Source organism: Uloborus diversus, chromosome 5 (assembly GCF_026930045.1).
Source record: "Uloborus diversus isolate 005 chromosome 5, Udiv.v.3.1, whole genome shotgun sequence".
Taxonomy (NCBI): Eukaryota; Metazoa; Arthropoda; class Arachnida; order Araneae; family Uloboridae; genus Uloborus; species Uloborus diversus.
This window is the reverse complement of record NC_072735.1, coordinates 126,251,953-126,274,362: the sequence shown is the minus strand read 5'-3', so window position 1 is coordinate 126,274,362 and position 22,410 is coordinate 126,251,953. Positions and strand designations below refer to the sequence as shown.

Here is a 22,410-nt window from a genome sequence, read left to right as displayed (position 1 = left end):
CATAAAAAAGTTACGGTAAATTGTACCGAACAAAATAAACGATTGCATTGCCAATTGATACACCACGTGACTTACAAAACAAAGATAACACTGTATTTCCCCTCACTCGATGTGTCCTAACTCACATGGTGAGCAGCAAGGCCACCTGCCAATCCAAAGGTCCCGAAATCGAACCTGCGACTCGTATTTTGCGTTTTTTAACTATCTTTTATTCTACCGTAAAATTTTACAGTAAAATCGGATTTTACGGTAAAGGTTACTCGCAACATGGATGCCAGTAACTTTCACCGAAATTTCAGGATTTTTTTAACAGTGTGTAGAAGGTTACTAAAAACGTTTATTTGTAGACTTCACCTCCCAACTAATTTCGATGTGCGGCTGAGGCGTTTCCAGCTGCCACATAAATCCTGTACTCTAGTGTAAATGAAAACAGCTAAGTTTTTCAGTCTTCCAAATTATTTGTAAGATTACATTTCGATGTAAATTACAACTTTGGGTGCATTTTACATTAATTCAGCACATAATTATTATTTATTTTTTTGTGTGGTTTTTCTTTTAAAACGGTGTCAGATTACATTTTGAAGATTCAACGTACCGCATGCGACGTACGGGCCACAGTTTGAATATTGTTGGTGCAGAAATTCTTAAGTTTCTGAACTGATTGTATAGTGCGATTATGAACCTATATCAACCTCATGAGGAAATAAATGGGTGTTTCCAATTACCCCATAATCTCTGGAGTAATGGGAAACATGATTTCAATCGCAAACAAACAGTCATAAAGCTGAATTTCTCATCCCCACTTACTCTCAGAGAGTTCTTAGTCGATTTTTTCATACCCACTTACTCTCAAAGAGTTTAAATCGATTTTTTATACCCATATACTCTCAGAGAGTTTAAAGTCGATTTTTTTCATACCCACATACTCTCAGAGAGTTTAAAGCCGATATTTTCATACTCACTCACTCTCAGAAAGTTAAAAATTTATTGTTTCATACCCACTTACTCTCAGAGAATTTAAAGTCGATTTTTTTTATATCACTTACTCCCTGAGAGTTAAAAGTCGATTTTCTCACACCCATACTCTCAGAGAGTTTAAAATTGATTCTTTTCACACCCACTTACTCTCACAGAGTATAGTTTTGGACACAATGCACGAAGCTTTACCCCTCAATTCATCCCCCAAAAAGGGAGGGTGTAGAATCTGAAGTAGAAACATTGAAATTCAGTTCCCTTATATCTACACTTACCTTACCTAAAAATAAGTTTTTAATGTAATTTTGTCCTTTCCGGACCTCATTACTGTGGCACCTTCTTACACCCCCGTGTGGGCATCATGATTGAAGTGCACGAGTATACCTGTATGGTTGATGAAAGAAAATTGAAATTCGTCAAAAACTAACATCTTTCGTCAATAAGGGTGGAGAAAGTTTTTGTCATAGATTTAAATTTATTTTAAACTAGTGGTATCCGCACGGCTTTGCCCGTAGTTGAAAATTAAAAGGTCATTCGGTTCGCCTGTATATTTACAAATAATGAATGACGAATTTCTCGCCAATTGGCTATGTTCATTCGTTCTCCCATTCCACGTCATGATAATTTCGTAATTTACTCGCCCATCTTACGATAATTTTGCTCCGGAAAATGTTCTTAAAATTGAAATAGAAAAAGAACAAAATCGAATTTTCAAAAAATCGCTTCGAGGTGCACGCTCCCATGCTACAAACTAACTTTGTGCCAAATTTCATGAAAATCGGCTGAACTGTCCTAGGCGCTATGCGCGTCACAGAGATCCAGACAACCTACAGACATCCTCCAGAGAGACTTTAAACTTTATTATTAGTTAAGATCATAACGAACTACATTTATATGAGTTATTTTTTTTTTCTTTACACTATCAATTTTAAAGGCATAACTCAAGCGTTAGAGAAAAAAGAAAGATAATCCTACCTGTTCCTCTCTATTCGGGAATAAGTTCCAATCAACTGTAAAGTAAGGGTACTTTTCTGTGTTGTAATCAAAACACCATTCACAAAAATGATTTGCTATGTCCGAAAGTTCTAAAAAACAGAAGATTTCTTTTAAATAAAAGCTGTTTTTAGCATTTTTTGTGTTATACAAAATGAATATCAGAGCATTGTCAGAGGATTTGAGACTAAGGTTTTAAAATAAAACATGCATATTTATTTTAAAACTTAGCTTTATGAATATGAAAATAAATCTTACTGCAAAGGAACAAATTTCAAGATTTTAAGGTCTTAAGAATTGAATCTTACGATTTGTTCATAACTGGTATCAAACCTATTGCGCAAAGGCTAGATGCGTCAAGCGGAGCTGACCCGTGTGGCCCGTTGTTTTGTTCAATATTACAAATCGAAAAATACGATTAGTGCCAATGTCACAAATTTGGAGCCAAATATTCAGAAATTGTTTTGTGGAAAATAAATCCAAATAATAAAATAAGCATCAAATAATGATAAAAAAATTCTTGTTTTGCAATTTTTCTATCCTTTCCCATTTTTTCCATGATATTTTAATTTTTTTTTCTTTTTTTTATATGTTTTTAAATTTTATTTTGTGTTCTGAACCACGTGAACTTTTTTAATGTGATGTTTTCTCCCACGAGTAAAATAATGTTGGACACCACTGAAGTAGACTAATCATTAGGGAGATGCAAAAAAAAATAGTTTTTCGAGTCGCTATAACGCGAAAAAGTTGCGTTTGAGAGAGAATTTTTAAAAAATTTTGAAGTTGGATAAGTCTTCCGACTGCGATAAGCTTCTAAAAAATTAGAAAAGTGTAGTATTACAACGTTTCTTTGGAATTTTTTCAAAATTTGACGTCAGTGATTTTTTTGATGCTATAGAATAAAAAGTTGCAGCGGGTACTACTATATCTGGAAAAGTTATTATTTTTTCTGTTTACAGATTACTTTTCGATTTACCAAATCCATTTGATAGAAAATGCTTTTTTTCTTTCTTATTTTTCCTAAATATTAAATCAAATTTGTCAGTTTTTAAGTTTATTCAATGACTCAAGTATCACAATAATTCAAAAGCTTTACTGTGAAAATGTTGTGATTGGTGATTGACTAAATTACCAACAGCATTTATTGAAATCGGATATCTTTCGACTGTACAACGCGCTTCAATATACAAAGTATATGCATATCTCACATGTACATCAATATACAAGTATGTGCATATCTGTAAATATCTGTAACTTTCTGCGGTCATAATTTTTTAATCCCTCCAAAAACCACGCAAAAGACATTAGTACTTAAGGAAAAGAAATATTTAGATGAGGGGGGGGGGATTAGAAGGCAATATTGAGCAGGTGTCTTCCAATCGCGAAAAACACATAAGCCTTATCGTTTTGATCTTTACTAGTTAGCCGGTTTTATAAAGAGGTGTGTTTTTTTTTAATCTCTCATATAATGCGTCTTTATTTTAATGTTGTTCACTGTACCTTGATTTAAATCCTCATCTGTCAAGCATATACGTTGGCATTCACAGCCAACGTTGACTTGTACTCATTATCGCTATCCGCGATGACTGAACAGTTTGAATTTATTTCATGTAAAAAAATCGCGTATAATGGGGTTGTTTCCTTTAGTCAAAAATAGTATTTTTAGTCACTGAAAGTGATAGAATAAGCAAAAAAATAACATGGACTCAAAAAATTCTTTCATTTTTCCAACAGTTATTTTTTTAATTATTTTTTTAAAAATGTCCGATTTTGCAAACAAGGCGTGGTCTTGATGACGTCACAAATGATGCTCTTTGGCGCATTTTGTACCGCGTTTCCACGTTATGATAATCAAGAAGCGAATTAAATATTGTGCTCTTACGCTTGCTATCAACCCTATCGTTGCCAATACACGTGAGTAAAGATGCGAATTAAATATTTTGCTCTGTGAATGGCAACACAGAATGGCATTTCATCATTTGTGAAGTCATCTGCAAGAAATGTAAACAATGAAAGCGCAACCGATTTTAGTAGTTTTTTAAAAATATTAAACTTAAACAAATTATTTAAAAAATGGTTAGATCCTATGTTTTTAAAGCATGTTCTTTCAGAAAAAAATACCTTTAAAATTTTGGAAACGACCCCATTGCTGGAATACGCTTAGGAACTTGTCGCTTTGAAAGTGTAGGTTTTATTTAAAATTTATTTTTAAAATATTTTGCTTCTTTTTTATCTGAAGTTCCTTTTTTCCTAATGAGAGTGAAAGGAATCGTTTATGGTTTTTTCACAGACGATAGTCATGTGAAGTGCTAGGCATATGCTTGGCATTGCCCATTTACTGACACAGTCCTGAAAGAGTTTACTTCCTTCCATTTCAAAATACCAGTCTTTTCTTCATCGTCGGGATTTTCTTTGCTTGGGTTATAACAGTGGTTCTCAAACTGGGTGTTGCGGCATCAAGGGGTGCCGTAAGAAGGGGTGAGGGGTGCCGCGCGAAGTGTCCGTTGTACTAATATATATGTAAGGTGAGTGCGCTTAATAATGACCGGTTGACCAGTAAGGAAATTCTCCATTTTTTGATACAGTACAACAAAAATTAACTAGATCCTGTTTCATCGTCATCAAAAAGCCTAACTGATGATAAAGCGTCGTCAACAACCCATTTTTAACTACCATGCAACAGTGCAAGTGCAATAGTGTAGCAAAAGTTGTTGCAGAAGAGTGACATCAAAACCAACTGATCTTAATTCACGGTAAATTTTGTACATGGTTCCCTGAAGTTTGACCAGAGTAAAAAAGTTGCGTACTGTTCTCAAGACCAAAATTATGACTGACGACTTCCAAAAATAATAATAATAATAACAATAATAATAATTAAATAAATAAATAAATAAAAATAAAATAAAGAAATAAATAAATGTCGTTGTGTGCTGTAATTCCCCCCCCCCCCCCAGATTTGATAACCTAGAAAAGTAGATTGTAGTGATTGCACCATATCAAAAATAAATTTTACGTTTTGTATACTTTCTTGCCCGTGAGTTTACCCCAGCTGAATGGTTTCAGGTATCTGGATATCCCTTCCCGTAAAATGATATTTGAAAAGAATTTGCTTTATGTTTACGAAAAATTTGAAAGAAAAGTGAATTATTCTTTAATTTTATAGCTTTAGGAAATCGAGAAGTAATCCGTAAAAAAATAATAATTTTCATTATAGTATTTTTCGTTGAAATGTTTTGGTTATTTTGCATTAAAAATATTGAAGCAAACGTTTTAAAATGTCACAATGAAAGGCTTGAAATTTTCCTCCTTTTCTTTTCGATTTTTCAGGCGCACTGGGCGATTGGAAAATATTATAATTTTTTTTTTCGTAAGCCTTTTCCAATAGCAACTTCTACGCGTTATATCAACTCAAAAATCGGAATTTATTTTACCCCCCCCCCCCCCCCCCCACCTTTTCCCTCTACTAATCATACAAAATGGCTGCAAATTTTCAGTTGAGTAAAATTAGTTTTAAAAAATCGAATACAAATCTTAACAAGCGTTTTGCAATTTGGACTCTCTTAATTTTAAATGTTCCTGAATTACCTGTAATTGTATCCACCAAATTCAAAGTCAATCAACATAATTTCTGGTTCTCCAGACTCCGCCGAATCTTCTCGAAGTAAAATGTTACCTGAAATCAAACAAGAACATATTTTCAACCATCGTTCATGTAACTGACCAGTAGCAAATTCGGATGAGGATTACATCCCTCTCCGAGAGTCAGAACTTTTCCTTTTTTTTTTTTTTTACCATACTACGCCCCTATGGTTCTGACTGCTTGGATTTCAAAGAAATGTTAAATCTTGAAAAATCTGAAACATTTTCAAGAACTTTTGGATGCGGACGCGCATGAGATTATAAACATGCTAATTGTAAGTGTTTGAACATAATTCAATTATAAAGTAAAATCAGAAGCAGTAATCGTAGCTTGTAACTGTCCTGAAAAAAAAGATACAAGGTAACACTTTTTAAATGCAAAGAAATGAGCTTAGGGGCTGTCCATAAATGATGTCACACTTTTTTTCAGCATATTGGGACCCCCTCCCTTTTTTGTCAAAAAGTGTCACACTTCATCATATCCCCCTCCCCCGTTGTCACACGTCCCACTATTTTTTATAAACATTCTTATAAAAACTGTGCGTCACACTTCTTGTTTCCCCTTTCCTCCCCCTCGTAACAAACTGTCACAATTTCCTTCCAACTGTCACAGAAACTTCTTCTGCAACGAAAGAGCGGTTTCTTGTAACCCCAAAATTCAGGTATGAAATGATTTTCAATTTTTTTATTTAATGGTATTGATGTTATCATTTATCTACTTTATAAAGTCAACGTATTCTAACTGCTGAATGCAAAAACTTCATTCGTTTTGGCTTTATTTCTGCGTCAATAGCAGTTACATGTGTTGTCTTTTTGATAATGAAGTAATTCCATTTCAATTCAACCAAAATCATAAAGAGAGAAAATCAAAAGATTTTCTACTACTTTTTTTTTCTTTTGCACAAGCTCTCATGAATTAATACTAATCGTTATATATTAATAGGCAAGCCGTTTTCTTTCGGTACCGATTTCTCCTCTGTTTGTTAACCGATTTCCTTCATTCTTCTTTTGTTCGGTAGCTATTGCCGAGTTTTAGTGTCATCAATAAAAAATTTTGAACTCGAACGCTAATTAAAGGAGATATTAATGAAAAAACGCATTTTCGTCCTAAATTGCTCTTTCTACGCGAACGGATGGTCCAATTTTTTCGAATTTGATACGGTTGGAAAGGTCTTTAAAAAATGCTCCTAACGAAGAAATTGTCAGGGCGCCCAAGGTCCAATAACCTAAATCCACTAGAAGAAAATTTATAAGCAATTTTTAGTTAGCAAAACTCAAAAATTTTAATTTTATCTCTTTTCCATTGCTGAAATTCATTGTTGGAAGCGTGAAACATTAAGTTTTAATTGGTTTTTTAAACAGCTCTTTCTACATGAAAAATGCATTTTAGCGCTTCGAGCTTGGTATGGTTGGAAAGCTCGTGCAAAATACTATAAAACACGTTCTACCCCGTTTACCGTTCAAAAATGCCAATCCGCTAAAATGGCTAGAAAACGCGCTAGAAGCAATTAAAAGTTAGTGAAAATCTATTTTTAATTGCTTTATCACGCGACATAGTTCCTATTCCTATTCAGAGTCACAACTGACTACAACTGTATTTATGTCGAGGACTGCATACTAAGTGCCTTGCCTCCATTATTTTATATACCGATAGATGGCAGCACCATCACCGGATCGAACTGTTAATGTGAATTTAGAACTAGTCCAGGAGCTAATAGCTACCTGGTGCTAGCACCCCCAGAGGTATCGTTTCACTTGGAGGACATTGAGACCACGAGCATATTTAACGTCGCTCAGTCCCCTTTAATGACGACGGTGGGTCTTCGACCATCGAGGTTCGAACGCAGGACCCTCCGGCCCCGAATCCGACACTCTACCGATCGGGCTACCACAGCCCCACGCGATATAGTTAGCGTGAAGAAATTGCTGGATAATATTGTGGTGTTGCCAATTCTCGCTTGAGCATAAAGAAATGAAATACTTGCATTTGTTTTTATTATTCAGGCTTTTTGGGTAACTTACGGGCATTTAAAATATTTTCATTTTGATTATGTTTTCGCGATTTTAATATTTAAATAAATAATTTTAGGGAGTGAGGGGCGGCTTTCAGTTCCAGCTCCCAATAATACCTGCATTTGCTATCACCACAAACAGATCTCAAGGTGAAACTTTTGATAAAATTGGCGTATTATTACGATGTCCAGTGCTTTCGCATGGACAATGGGGTTGTTTCCTTCAGTCAAAAGTAGTATATTTGTCACTGAAATTGATAGAATAAGCAAAAAAAAAAATATTAAAATTAATATTAATTTGAATTTTGGTCATCTGGAATTCAAATTATGTTTTTCGCAATCACGAGTGTGTATGTAGGCGTGTGTGCTTGTGTGTAGGGGGTATGTGTGTGTGTGTGTAGGCGTGTGTGTTTGTGTCTGTGTGCAGGCATGAGTGTTGGTAGTTGTGTGTATGAGTGTTTGTGTGCTTGGGGGCGGAGTATGTGTATGTGTGTGCAGGCATATGTGCTTGTGTCTGTGTGCAGGCATGAATGTGTGGGTAGTTGTGTGTATGTGTGTGTGTGTTTGTGTGTGTGTATGTGTGGTGTCTGTCTGTATGTATGCGTGTGCGTATGTGTTTGTGTGTGTGTATGTGTGCGTGTGTGTATGTGGTGGTGTATGTGTTTGTGTATGTGTGTGTGTGTGTGTGTGTGTGTGTGTGTAGTTGTGTATGCATGCGTGTAAGTGTAGGATATTGACGCAACCTGGAGACGGTTTTCGCTAGAGGAGCAGCATCGTGAGGACCCGGTCGACGGTGATGCTGCAGAGGGTGCTGGCGGGAAAATAAAATCAGCGTAACATCAAAAACAGTCAAATGAGAACAATAAGCAATCGTGATTGCTCAAAAAACAAGAACCCAGAAAATACTTTCATTTTCCCAACAGTTATTTTTTATTTATTTTTTTAAAATGTCAGATTTTTCAAACAAGGCGTGGTCTTGATGACGTCTCAAATGATGCTCTTTGGCGCATCTTTCTATCGCGTTTCCACGTTATGATAATCAAGAAGCGAATTAAAATTGTGCTCTACGCTTGCTATCAACCATATCGTTGCCAATACACGTGAGTAAAGATGCGAATTAAATATTTTTCTCTGTGAATTGCAACAATGAATGGCATTTCATCATTTGTGATGGCATCAGCAGAAGCGTAAATAATGAAAGCGCACCGATTTAAGTAATTTTTAAAATGTTAAACTTAAGCAAATTATTTAAAAAATGGTCAGATCCTATATTTTTAGGCATGCTCTTTCAGAAAAAAATACATTTGAAATTTTGGAAACGACTCCATTGTGAAAATGGCGAACTTTATCCATTTTGGCACCAATGCCAGGGCGAGAAATATTTTTCTTTTGCATTCTTAAAAAAGGAGTACAGAAATGTATATTTGCAAGGAACTGACTACGAATCAAGTCCCTCTTTAAGGTGGGGTTCATTAAATTATAACCGTTCGTGACAAGGCGGAGGAAATAAATGACTAGAGGAATATACAATGGGGAGAAAAAGACATCCAGGTCTTTTTTTTTTTTTTTTTTTTTTTTTATCAGAACGTCTATGAAAAACAGTATGACATGTTGCAAAGGGTTTATGGTGAAGTGTGAAACTTTGCGACAAAGGGTAGAGGGATCAAAAATTTTGAAAAGTGCATTTGTCAGTTTTCCCCTAAACCGTAAACAAATCAGAAACACGATTTTTTTAAAAATCGCACTTTTATTGCGACGTCCAGTGTTTCTGAATGGACAATTTTTAATGTAGCAAGTAGGATTCGTTTATTTGACTGTTTGGAACTTAATAATTCTAACGGCAGAGGTCAAGGCAACTTACTCAATAATATTAAACTTATTAAAAGAAGCATTGTTCGTGCAGAAGTTTGACGTATAATCTGAGTTTTGCGGGATCATTTCATTCGGGGAGATTTCGATAATTGTTAAATTGGCAGGCGCTCTTCATATATTGGAGTCAAATTTTTGGCACCAATTGCAGCTCGAGAAATGTTTTTACTTTGCATACGAAAACAAAGAGTAGGGAAATGTATACACTGTTATAACCAGGGGTTCCAGACGAGTGAATATATTCCCTCTAAGGTGAAAGCATGGTACCCTAAGGTGCAATACTGGCCAGGAAATAGAGCAGAGGAGCCAAAAGAACACACAATCACTGAAGGACTTGCTGCCGTAGACATGCATTCAACCACTTCAATATGGCGGACAAATGGTGGTCGCATCTATGTGTCTTTCACATTGAATGAAGTACACTATTGGATTGAAACACAACTTTTTCTAGGATTAATTATCCGAAATAATAAGTAAGTACAGCTTTTGATCACTTTGTATCTTTTAGGGCTTTCAAACATAGTTAAAAGTATTTAAAAGTGCATTTACTGCTTTTCAGTTACCGTTACTGTCGTTTAGGTTCAGTTTATTGTTACTGTCGTGAAATTTCCATTATTCAAAACGCTACCGAAAATATCTATCATTTTTTGCTTAAGTACTCTATAAGCAGCATTTAATCACCAAAATAACCAGCTAAAATTATCAATAATCAACAAATGAGGACCAGAACAAAAATGATTCTCGTGCTTCGTAGGATATAACAGACTTAGCATGCGAGAACGTAAACATGAAAAAAAAAATCTTTCTCCGTCTGGCTTTCTTTTTTTCCTTTTTCATTCAAGTTTTTGAATCAATAATCAGCAAGTGAAAACCTTAGTAAAAATGATTCTCGTGCTTCGTAGATTATAACAGAAAGCTAGCGAAAAAAAAAATCTCTCTCAGTCTAGCTCTTTTCTTTTTTTTTTTTTTTTAATTCAAGTGTTAGAATCTTTTCCTGTTAGCGGTTGATGTCTCGATAGCGTTAGAAGTTTTTTTTGGTTTTTAAACTATGGAAAAACTTCATGTGCGTTTTATTTTGTTACTCTTGATTAACGTTTATGAAACGATTTTGTTTTTCCGTAACTGTAATATCCCAGAATATTTTTGGTTCTTCGTGTAAATAATTCATAAGTACCTCTATACTTCATTTTCGACACGGTCATGTTTTAATAAATGTATAATTTCTCATATTATTTAAATAATTACTCGTCTTTAAATTATAACATATTTGTGACAGCTCTTTGATATCAAGTGAAGGGTAGATATTTATTGTTTTATTAATTTTTAACGTTACTTTGTAAAAAAAAAAAAAACTCATCAGAACGCCGAATTTTTTTCACACGTTTTTAACGGCCCCCGAATTATTACTATTATCTATTTTATGAATTTTTAAGAAAACGATTAAGATTTCATTGGTCCGAAGAGTTTTTCATTTGCTTTTACCGGCTCGTGGGTCAAAAGAGACCCACACCAGAAACACTGAGTTAGATTAATTAAATAAGATAAATTAAAGCAATGAGCATTTCTTAACTATGTTGAAAACTCTGAAACATGATCAAATGCTGTAATTACAAGTTTTAATCATTTCCAGTACTGAGTTCAATGTGAAAAATGTCCAAAACGTAGAATATCATGAATCAAAAGAAAACTATTAAAAAAAAAAAAATACACAACTGTATTCAAAAACGGGCGCAATACGGGGAAAGGGGGAAGAGGATCTACAGTAAGGGTACCATTTCTCTCTCGGAAGGTTCCTTTTTTTTTTCACCCCGGCTGCCTATTTTTTAAAAGGTGCCTGTTTTTCACCCTGTTTAGAGGTGCCAATTCGGCTCCGTATTGGGTACCGCTGGTGAACAAGCGTTTCTCCCCTGAAAGGTGCCGAATTGATCCTTTAGTTTTAACAGTGTATTTGCATACGGTTGCCACAAAATAGAGGCTGTCCACGAATGAAGTCCCGCTTTAAGGTGGGGTTCACGAAATGGTAACAGTTTGTGACAAGGGAGCGGAAAGACATGACAAGAGGGTCATACAATGGGGAGAATGTGACAACAAGCTTTTTTTAATAGGAACGTTTATGGAAAATAGCGTGACATGTGACTAAGGGAAGAAGGAGTATGGTGAAGTGCAAAATTTGTGACAAAAGGGGGAGAGGGTCGAAAGTGTTGAAAGGTGTGACATCAGTTATGCGCCGCCCTTAACCATAATCAAATCTCAAAGAAGACCTTTTTTTTAAATTGTACTTTTTTTGCGACGTCCAGTGTTTTCGAATGGACAGTTATATGTTGCCACGAGTAGAGTTCGTTCATTTCATACTTGGAAATCTATATTTCGAATGACGATGTCAAAGCAAATTACTCAATAATAGTAGAAGTTTTATAAGTAATATTGTTCACGCAGAAGTTTTACGTACAGTGGCTCCCAAAAGTGTTCGTAGACTTTGAAATTTTTTAGTAAAATCAAAATAACTCAAAACTGAATTCGAATATGAAGTCCAATAATTTTTCACATCATTCCTATGTCATTCTAAATATAACCTATTGGTTTTTATCAAAATATTGACGGATCTTCTTTTTGAAATGGGTCAGAAAACAAAGAGACAGAGAAATAACACGCCACAAAAGTCATCGTAAACTCAAATATTTTCGAATAAATTCATGATTAAAATTATCATATGCCGTTTTATTAATATTTTTGCATTGTGTTGACCCTTATAAGTCATTTGGCTTTAATGTTTTGTTTATTTATTCCTTAATATTGTGCTTATTATTGTAAAATGGCTGATATTCGTAATAAACCGCAAACACCATTCAAAATTTAAAAATTTTTCCCACAGTAGTGGTAAATTGGTTTGAAATGCCTCTAAATTAGCTAATTTATTTGTTTCTATAGTAAATTGCTTGATAAAATGCTTTAAAGAAAGGAATCGGACCGAAAACAAGGTAAGAAAAGGTCAACCGGCAAAGTTGACAAAATGTAATCGGAGATTTAAAGTTAAAAAGTTTATGAAAAATACACATTTGAGTGCTGTAAAAGTTTCTAAAGAGTTAAATGAAACATTTTACATTTAATTTTCACCTAAAATTGTTCGCCAAGTTCTCTGATTAGTTGCATTAAATGGTACTTCTTCCCGCAGAAATTTTCTTGGTCGTGCGAAAAACAGAAAGCTTACGCTTTTCGTCGCAAATTCAATGATAAATAAGCTAAAAACGTTTTAGAATCACGTCTTACTTACAGATAAAAATTAATTTAACATTTTTGGTTAAATTGGTGTAGAACTGTAAGTAGAAGAAAAAATTAGGAACTTAATCTTAAGAACTTATTTGGATCAGTTAATCAGGACGGTGGAGGTGTTCTAGTGTGAGGGTGCATATCAGCACCAGGACTAGGTAGTTTGTAATTTTTTGATGAAATAATGAATCATGCTGTTCCTTTAAATATTTTAAAAACAGACTTTGAACTCTTAGCCAAAAATTTGGTTATTGGAAACAATTTTGTTTTTATCAAGATAACGATAAGAAGCACACGGTTTTCAACGTTTGCATCTAGTGCCTCGAAAATTGTCGTAAAACAGAAAATACCCCCTCAATCTCCAGATTTTAACTGAATGTAACGTATTTAGAGATATCTGGAGGCTAGATTACGAAAATATGGCTTTAAAACGAAAATAGAGCTAGAAACAGTAAGACTAGAAGTGTGGTTGAACACTTACTCAGAAATTACGCAAAAAAAAAGAAAGAAAAAGAATGAAATTTATTCTCAGACGTTTAAAAGGTTTTTGAATACTGGATGATATTCTACTAATTAATAACTTAATCAAAAGTTAGATTATTCAATAATATAAAGACATTTTATAAAGTGTACGAAGACCTTTGTGAGATAAAATTTCCAGCATTTTTTGGTTTTTGATTTTTAAAAAAATTAAGTTTTAATATTGTTTAAAAACTTTTCATGAATTTTTGTCAAAAATTAATCATAGATCTTATAATTAAATACCTATTCCGAAATATTAATTCTAACCAATGGATTGGGGCCTATTTCGTTGAAAGTCGTAGGTGTACGAAGACTTTCGGGAGCCACTGTATAAACTGAGTTTTGCTGCTTCATTCCATTCTAAAATTGGATGATTGGCGATTTTTATCCATTGGCGTGAAATTTTTTGTTTCCAATGCCAGCGCGAAAAATGTTTTTCCTTTGCATACGTAAACAAAGAGTAGGGAAATGTTTATCTGTATAGGGTAAGCACAAAACAACATGGTATCCAAAATAAAATTATTCAAACCAGGAATTTGACGATTACACCAATTTCTTGATGGCGTTGTTTTCTTCAGTTAAAAGTACTACTTTTAGTCATTGAAATTGATAGAATAAGCAAAAAAAAAATAACGTGGAGCCAGAAAAAACTTTTATTTTCTCGACAGTTTTTATTATTTTTTTAATGTTTGATTTTGGAAATAAAGCGTGATCTTTATGACGTTACAAGTGATGTACTTTGGCGCGCTTCTCCGTAGCCGAGCAAAATTTTTACGCGTTGCTGTCAACCATGTTTCCAGGTTATGATAATTTGCGCTATGCGCTAATGACATCAGTGAATGGCATTTCATCGCTTTTGATGCTATGTGCAGAAGTGTAAAAACTGAGTTTTCTCAAATTGTATTCATTTATGAATATGGTCGAATTTCGACCACTGGGCGAACACTAGTAACCATTATTCAAAGATTGTGTATTGAAAACGAATGTCGTTCTCAAATTCGTTTGAAAAATCAAAGCATAATTGAATAAAGATTTACCTCCTTGAAGATCGTTATTGCAAAATGCTGGCGAGGATAATTGTTTTTTCATTTCACCCCTGGTAAGAAAGAAAAAAATACATTTGTGCTTTAATATTGATACTTGCTTCAATGTACTATAGTTGACTGCAAAGCATTCAAAGATAATATTAGTATTGCCTCGCTTTTGCAGTACGGACAGGGGAAAAGAGCAAACCGTACAAATAATAATAGTAAGAAGAAGAAGAAGATGCGTACAAAAATCTTTATGAATGTTAAAATAAAGAAACTCTTTCAATGCGCTGTAATTGTGTTTGTGTGATTTACATGGATTAAGTAAAGAATAGTTTTTACCCACCAATAGTAGAAAATAGCGAAAATTTTGATATGCCATCGCGTATTAAAACCTAAAAATGATAAAATACTTGGAATGATAAAATGTATTGAAAGGTAATCATCACAGAGAAGCAAATATGGTGATTGTGTATGAAATGTGGTTTATTCGCGGTAATCGGGCAATGACTTTCACATGTTTTGTATTGCAGCAGGATTTTTATGCAAATATTGCTTTGTTGCGTGAAATGCAAAGAAGCATTTGATTCCAAACTATATTTTAATTTAATTACTGCTTCACTAGTGAACAAAATGGTGTTTTTGTGACTATTTAATTGGCAAACGTGTGGATGAGAGACGATCAATATTTTTTTTTTTTTTTCAATGTTAACCTTTTAACTACAAATGGACATCGACATTTGAGTCCTTCCTGATAGAAGAATAGAAGAAAACAAGTCGTTTATGTATGTTCAATCTTTAGTTACCCAGATGCTCCAAACTTTTTTCTAATTTTGACAAATACAATACCGTTTAAATCAAATAGTTCTAACTGTAAAACTTTTAAACTAGCTTTGAAAAAGATCTAAGGCAAAGAACTTGTTTTTACTTTGCATAAGAAATTTACACAGAAAGCGGCATCCGTTATTGAGTAGCACAAGCTTATTTTTATATGATATGCATGGAATTTTTACGCAATACTTGTAAAATATTGAAAAAAGTGATATTTAGTTATTTAGGTAATGTTATTCATTTATTACATACGAGTATTTTACTTACGTTACAAAATCTATTTCTGTCCTGAAGATTTTTAACAGGTCCATTGTCGCAGTGTCATCTTTAGAAGCATTCTCTTGTATTTCGTTTAGCCATCTAAAATTTAACAAAAAGTGTGTTTCTACAAAAACTGAATATGATAAAATACAGGGTAATTCTAAATTGTTTTTACAAATTAAGAGGGGTGATAGTACCCGCATACAGACGGCCAATAATTATATAAGGAGAAATGGAAAGACGGATTATGAGAGATAAAGCTATACGTAAAGTGGGCCCTCGATATAAGTTCACACCGAGGGATTTCCCGAAAATAACCTTATAGGTGGGGTTATTAACCCCATTTTATAACGATCCTTACCTTATAACCACCTTATCGGTTGCCTTATAACCGATCCGTACGCATTTGTCAATAAATAAGGATGTACGTACATCAATAGTATTATTCTTTGCAAAATTTAAAACGTTCAAAAATATCAGTGGTTTAAACTTTTTACTTTTTTAAAGGTTAAAACATTTTACTGAAGTCAAACCGATTTAAATTAATGGAATCAATAAGACATTTTAAAATTGTCATTTTTTTATTTCAATTTGGAAAAAAGTTGGACGCAAATATGCTCAAGCAAAGTATGATGTACAACTAACCTTACTTAAAATAATCTTTAATAGGGGAATGTCGAAATTTTTCTTTCAATTTTTCGTGCAATGTTTTCTTCAAAAACATCCGTACCCCAACTAAACCCACTTGCCGGTTACTGGTTTATGGGGATTTTTTTTAAGGAATAATTACTTTAAAAACACACAAAAGTAACTCAAAAATTGTATAACCGGAGGGAGGGAGGGTCCAAAAGAGAATGAAAGTCCAACTCATGTTTAAAAAAAAAAAAGGTGCTATAGGTGTTTTTTAATGAGAAATAAAAAACACAGACAAAAATACTTGTGCATGATAGAAAACTAAGTTCTCCCCCTTCTACTAAGTATGAACTTTACCCGTTACGGCCAAATTAGTGACAAAAAACACCTGTTTTTTCATTAAAATACCAATATCTCAAAAATCCAATCTTCTCAATCCAATCTCAATCTTCCAATGGCCATACATATAGCCTCATAACTTTATTGATCAGAAGAATAAAAATCTCATTAAATTGAAATGTCATATCTTACTTCCAATAGTAAGGCCAAAGGCAGCCTGGAAATTTCGAAAAGGGTGTGTCCAGGCTAAAAACATAAAAAAAATGAGTTGTGATGATTTTTTTTTTTTAATGTAGATGCAAGTAGTATTTCGAACACGTTTGATTAAGCTCATAATGATTATTGTTCTTCAAAAGTTAAGATTTATAATATGAATACTATGAGAAATTTGAGCTCTTTTTACTATGCTCTTCTGTTTGCAAGTGGGACAACATTAAAACAAAAAATCTTACTTGTTCAGGCTCGTTTCCCATGTATCAGACACCTTTTTAATAGGAACATCTAAGGAATGAATTTTCGCCATTTCTTTAGCTATAGATGTCGACAAGATTCGGATATCTGTTCGTTTAAGACTTCTGGACTTGAAAGAGCAAAAAAAAAAGCATTGCTTTACAATGGATTCAACTCATGGGAAACACAGTTATTTGAACTGCAATAAAAGAATTTTTTTTTTTTTTAAAAGAGCAATATTATGTTTTAGCTGGTCTTAAATCTGAAGTATTTTCATGTTATAGGGAAAAAAATTTGACTAAAGTACAGATAACTAAAAAAAAACTTTAAACAATAAATTGCATTTCCTCAGTGACAGCAAATTAATATTAATTAAAAACTATTGCTTCGGTCACTCGTCTGGTCTGCTAATTCTATATTAGCTACCAGTTTGTTTCGCACTCTTGGCTTCCTTAAGAGGTTTTCCATCTCCAGCTCAGTCACTTTCCTATGCCGGGCTGATGAGTGCTAATAAGCACGAAACTGCAGTCCTCGGCTGGAAATGACTGAGCTGGCGGTGTATTTCACGTATTAATTAAATGCTTTAAATCTTTAAGATCTTGTAATTGTTTGGAAATTTTTGCAATAGCTATTTTGCTACTGATTTTTGAGCAGTCATTTAAGAAGTTTTTTTTATTTTTCCTCAGAAATGCCTGAAAAATCAAGAGGAATGATCTTAAGCTAAATTAATTTTAACTGGCTGACTAATTTTCAGATGCTAATTCTGGCAACATATGGTAATGAGCAGACATTTTAGCGGTTTCCCAATCGGAAACTTTTGACTAACAGAAAAAAAAAAAAGCTAATTATAAAATATTAAATTGAGAAAATGTTATGTGCATGTTTATATAATAATAGCAAAAACAGCATTTAAGTAACGATTGGAAAACAAATTTCTCACTTTTTCTAACCAATTATTTATTTATTTTATTTATTTATTTTTGTATTTATTTATTTTATTTTTATTTTTTTTTGATTTGAAGTTTGAAGTATTGATTTAAAAAATTTGGTCGTTATTAGTACACCCCGTTTCATTTATTTTATTTTATTTTTTAATATTTTTTTAGTTTATTTATTTTTATTTTATTTTTTTAATGTTTGAACTTTTTTTTTTAATTAACAAAGAAGCAAAGTCATTAACTAAGTGTTAGAAATTTTAGGACTGTTTCTTAATGGGGGCTCTGTGTACGTGGGCTTCATGCCCAGTGTCCAATGTCCGTGCAATAATCAGTTATAGTTACAGTCAAGCCCGCTTATTAGAATATCAGTTAAAAGAATATCTCGCTTTAATGTAATACCTTTTCCAAAAACCAAACCGTTGTTCTTTGTTATTTTGATCCCGGATAATGGAATATCCCGCTTATTAGAATATTTTTTCGTGGCAAATTGGCTATTCCTTGAGCGGACTCAACTGCAGTTCTAAAGTGGAAATGAACTTGATAGTTCTGTAGGCAGTCATTCGATAGACACAAGTATAAGTAAGTAGAAATATTACTGGTGTATGATAAACGAAGGTTGTTTCACGTAAGAATTAAGAGTGGGTTGCATTTATTTTCTTAAAAAAAGACTGATTTGTCTTCAAAATGAAGCTTCAGTTCAGGAGCAATAACAGTAGTCTACAAAAAAAAATTTTTTTTTTTTTTTGTTACACGGATATAAATACCTGATCTTAATGTAAAATGATGCGCTGAATTCAAATATGCAAACAGTTTTTCTCCATCACCCACAGATTTTTTGTAACACTAGACAGAAGTTTGAAAGAAATGCGCAAATTCACATGCATGACTAACACTAAAATAATGATCTAAAACTTAGCTATTGTTCTTTTCTTTCTATATTTGGCATCAGGAACATCCCTCTTAAGTGTCTATCCATTAATCAGCAAGAATTTATTCACTTTGAAAATGTGGGACTCTCCAAAGATGCGACTTTTAAACTTTACTTTAATGATACGTAGAATTTCTGGTTTTAAGTATATTCAAATTCTGCACTAGTGTTACAAAGTCTTAACAAAGTTTTAAAAAAGACCTAATCTTTATACATAAAGGGCTACTTCTGTCTGGATGTCCAGGGTAAACTTCAAAACTACTGGTCGGATTTTAATCATTTTTTCACCATAGATAGCTACATTATCAAGGAGAAACTTAGGCTATAATTTATTAATTAAAAACTTAGTTTAAAAAAGTTATGTTGGAAAACAGTAAATTTCATGTGATTTCCCCATGTTATGATTAAACATGGAGTAAAGAATTATACATAGAGAGGCCCCGTCTATGGTAAAAAGGAAATGAAATTGAAGCCGGATCTATGGGATACAGCGGTGCAATGATGAGCGGGGTTATGATAACATGATCGCTTCGCGAGTATAGTTTTCACCCATCTCGCAAAGAGACCGTATAAAGTATCTGGCGGATTAATTTGCATTTTAATTCATGTTTTAATGCAATTTCAAAAATGTGCTTCACAAACTTGCAACAATATATAAGTTTAAATTAAGAACCAATTGAGATTCAGTAATGGAATGTTTTCAATCAAGATGTATCTTAAAATACTTAGCAAGAAGCTAAGGATCTTGGGATACAGCGGTGCAACTTCCGGCTTCAATTTCTTAGTATAGCAGGGTCTCTCTATGTGATTTCTTTACTCTATATGATTAAATATAAAACCCATTGTTACAAAAATTCGTTGCCTAACAACAGCAATATTAAAAGTAATCATAATGAAAATTTTGAATGAAAGCTTCTCCGGAGCAAACATGAATTTAAAGTCATTTAAACATTTGGAAACTCTACTTTTCGCACCCTGAGGTAGAGAGCTTTTTTTTTTTGTGTGTGTGTGTGTGTGTGTGTGTGTGTGTGTGTACTATTTAATTAAATGAAGCAAGCGCACGGTTTTTTTTAGAGATCTTTGTTTTTGTTAGTTCATATTTTGGAAATTCTTCAAATTTTTATATGTTTAAATTTGTGCTTTTGTTTCTAAATGAATATTCGTTGGTTCTTTAAACTTATTGCTATTTTGCTCTTATGGGTAAGGAAAGAAGCTCGATTTTTAATTACGTCAAAGCGGTGTGTTTTGAGTTCTTTCAGTTAAAACAGAAAACGAAAGAATGTAGCGATTGTTTCTTACAATTATTACTGACCCAGGCAACGCCGGGTATTTTTGCTATTTAATATGAAAGGCCAGTAGAATAACAGGTCTAGTCTTTATTATTTTTTTTAAATTCTTCTTGCCATTGCTATCCCATATGCATAGGAGAAAGCAGCATTTGTGTTAATAAATTCAGCAGTTAGTAAAATTTGTTTAATTTAACCTTAAGCAAGAAATAATTGTCCCGTGATATGTGTTGCGCTAAATTTTATCTAAAAAACACTTACAAATCGCCATATGTTTCATTCATTTCGATTGAATATGCTAGTGATACCCAAGGCAAAGTGTTTCAATCATGCATTAGAATAGCTTTTAAACTGGTTTTGAAAGAGTTAATACCAAGTCTCATCTGCTTCATATTAAAATACAAACATATCCATTACAGAGTCAATACTATTTAAGTATACTAAATTATGTTCCTTAGAGTAAAATCTATGAAATCTTTATGTTTGCATTCAAATTTAAAAACACAGTAAATGATTCAATTCAGATAGCGTATACCCCAAAAATGGGATGTCATTAAGACTGACCATCATGTTTTTACTGTAGTACCAGAGAACCTGACTATCTTTTTCCACATTTCTTGTCTTAATGACAAAATTTTAGTTGTCAATTATGAGTTTTTATTATTACGTGACATATGGAAACACCGGGAAAAATATATCCCTTAAAACCTATGATTACACAAAAACTGTGGGTGGTGGAGAAAATCTAAGTAGATATTTGAAATCAGCGTTAAAAACTCCTCTAGGAACACTGTAACTGTTTCTTGTAACAAAACCTTTGTTTACCAGTGTAATTGGACTTACCGGTATGTACTCCTCAAGCCGTCCTTTTGGAAATATTCCATACACTTTGGGTCCCAGATTTCGTTCTGAGAGTAATAAAAAGATCGCCGATTCAGCCAGAATAACACCTATGTCATCTTGTATCGGCCCATAGATTCTTAAAAGAACTTCTCTAGGGATGTTTGATTCCAGGATTGTTTCCTCTGGCAAGGCACAATGGTACAGAGTATTCGATAGGCCGCCACTGAAAATGTATTTAAAATATTATGTGAGGTTTTCATTTTCGATTTGTAAAACTGAAATTTAAAAAAAAAAATTGAATCTGATTTTAACAATTAAATGTGTTGCAAGGATTGTCGCTTATATAGGAAAGGAAACAAAACAATTTTAACAGCTGTATAAGATGTTTCCATAACTGGAGCCGTGAAGTCTGCCAAAATTGATCTACTCGTCATCAATTGAGGCAGTGAGAAGCAAAGGTGTGTAAGTGCTAAAATAAAAAAAATTCAGATAACCAGTAAAAATGCCGTAAACTTCTCCGCTGTTTTAGAGCAAGAGATGAAGGGCATTTAAAAATAGAAATACTGGAATTATGTCCCCAAATTTGTCATATCATCAGACAAAATTTGCCGAATAAGGAAAACGCTTGGGAGGTTGCAGTGACGTCCCGTGACCCCCCATTGGGGCACCGCTGGTAGTACAGTGGATGCCGCTTATATGAATCAAGTTTCTTCGAAACAGTTTTGATTCCATAAAGCGGATGATTCAATAAAGCGGCTAGTTCAGTAAAGCTGGATTTTATTCTGTTTTTGACAGTTTGATTCATTACAGTGGTTGATTCAATAAACCATTGATTCAATTATTCGGTGCCCACTGTATTAGGTGTTTCTACTGCAATGCTGAACGCATCAAGAAGTACGTAGGCTTGATTTACGAGGGTTGGAATTTTATAGAGGTGACTGTTTTTTTTTTTTTCATCTAATACAAAACTTGTACCTGCTTTGAGTTTTACAGTCCTTCAATGTATAGTCACCTTGAACTGTGTGCAAGACGATTTTAGCAATGTGGAAGTCGTAGGACACTTTAGACGTCCCTGCTCTGTTGATAGTTCAAATAGAGCTGTCTATTGCGTTAAGAGACTCTGGAACGGTACTGAAGTGACTTCGTCGAAGTGGTTTTTTCATTTTTGAAATTAAGTCAGTCACAAAGTCACAATGTCTTTGTGAATGATTTTCTTCCTAAAACAAAGGAATCACTTCTTGTCGTTTGCTTTAGATCTTGTTCCGGAGATTTGTGTGGCAGTAGATTGTTCTATATGCATTATCAACAATAAATAGGCTTCTTCGGGTATTCTACGACTTCACGTGGTTAAAAACGGCATGAACACAATGATAGAATGACTATAAAACTTGAAACATATTCCACTTTTGTACTAGATGTAAATTAACAGTTGCCACTACTGAACATGAACTTTCGTGGCAAAAGCACTGCAAAACATTATGTAATATCTGTCACGTGAAGCAACGAATAAAGTAAGTAAATAAGGTTATCTGCACGTTGAAGGTTCACTGTACTCAGACAGACGAAATTGCAGTTGCTTGATGATAATCCATATCC

The 22,410-nt window shown here is 33.5% G+C and overlaps 1 pseudogene; it reads right to left on the bottom strand.

Moving 5' to 3' along the window:
• The window catches only part of LOC129222495 (choline/ethanolamine kinase-like), a 30,184-nt pseudogene that overhangs the window by 5,444 nt on the left and 2,330 nt on the right, over positions 1-22,410 (bottom strand).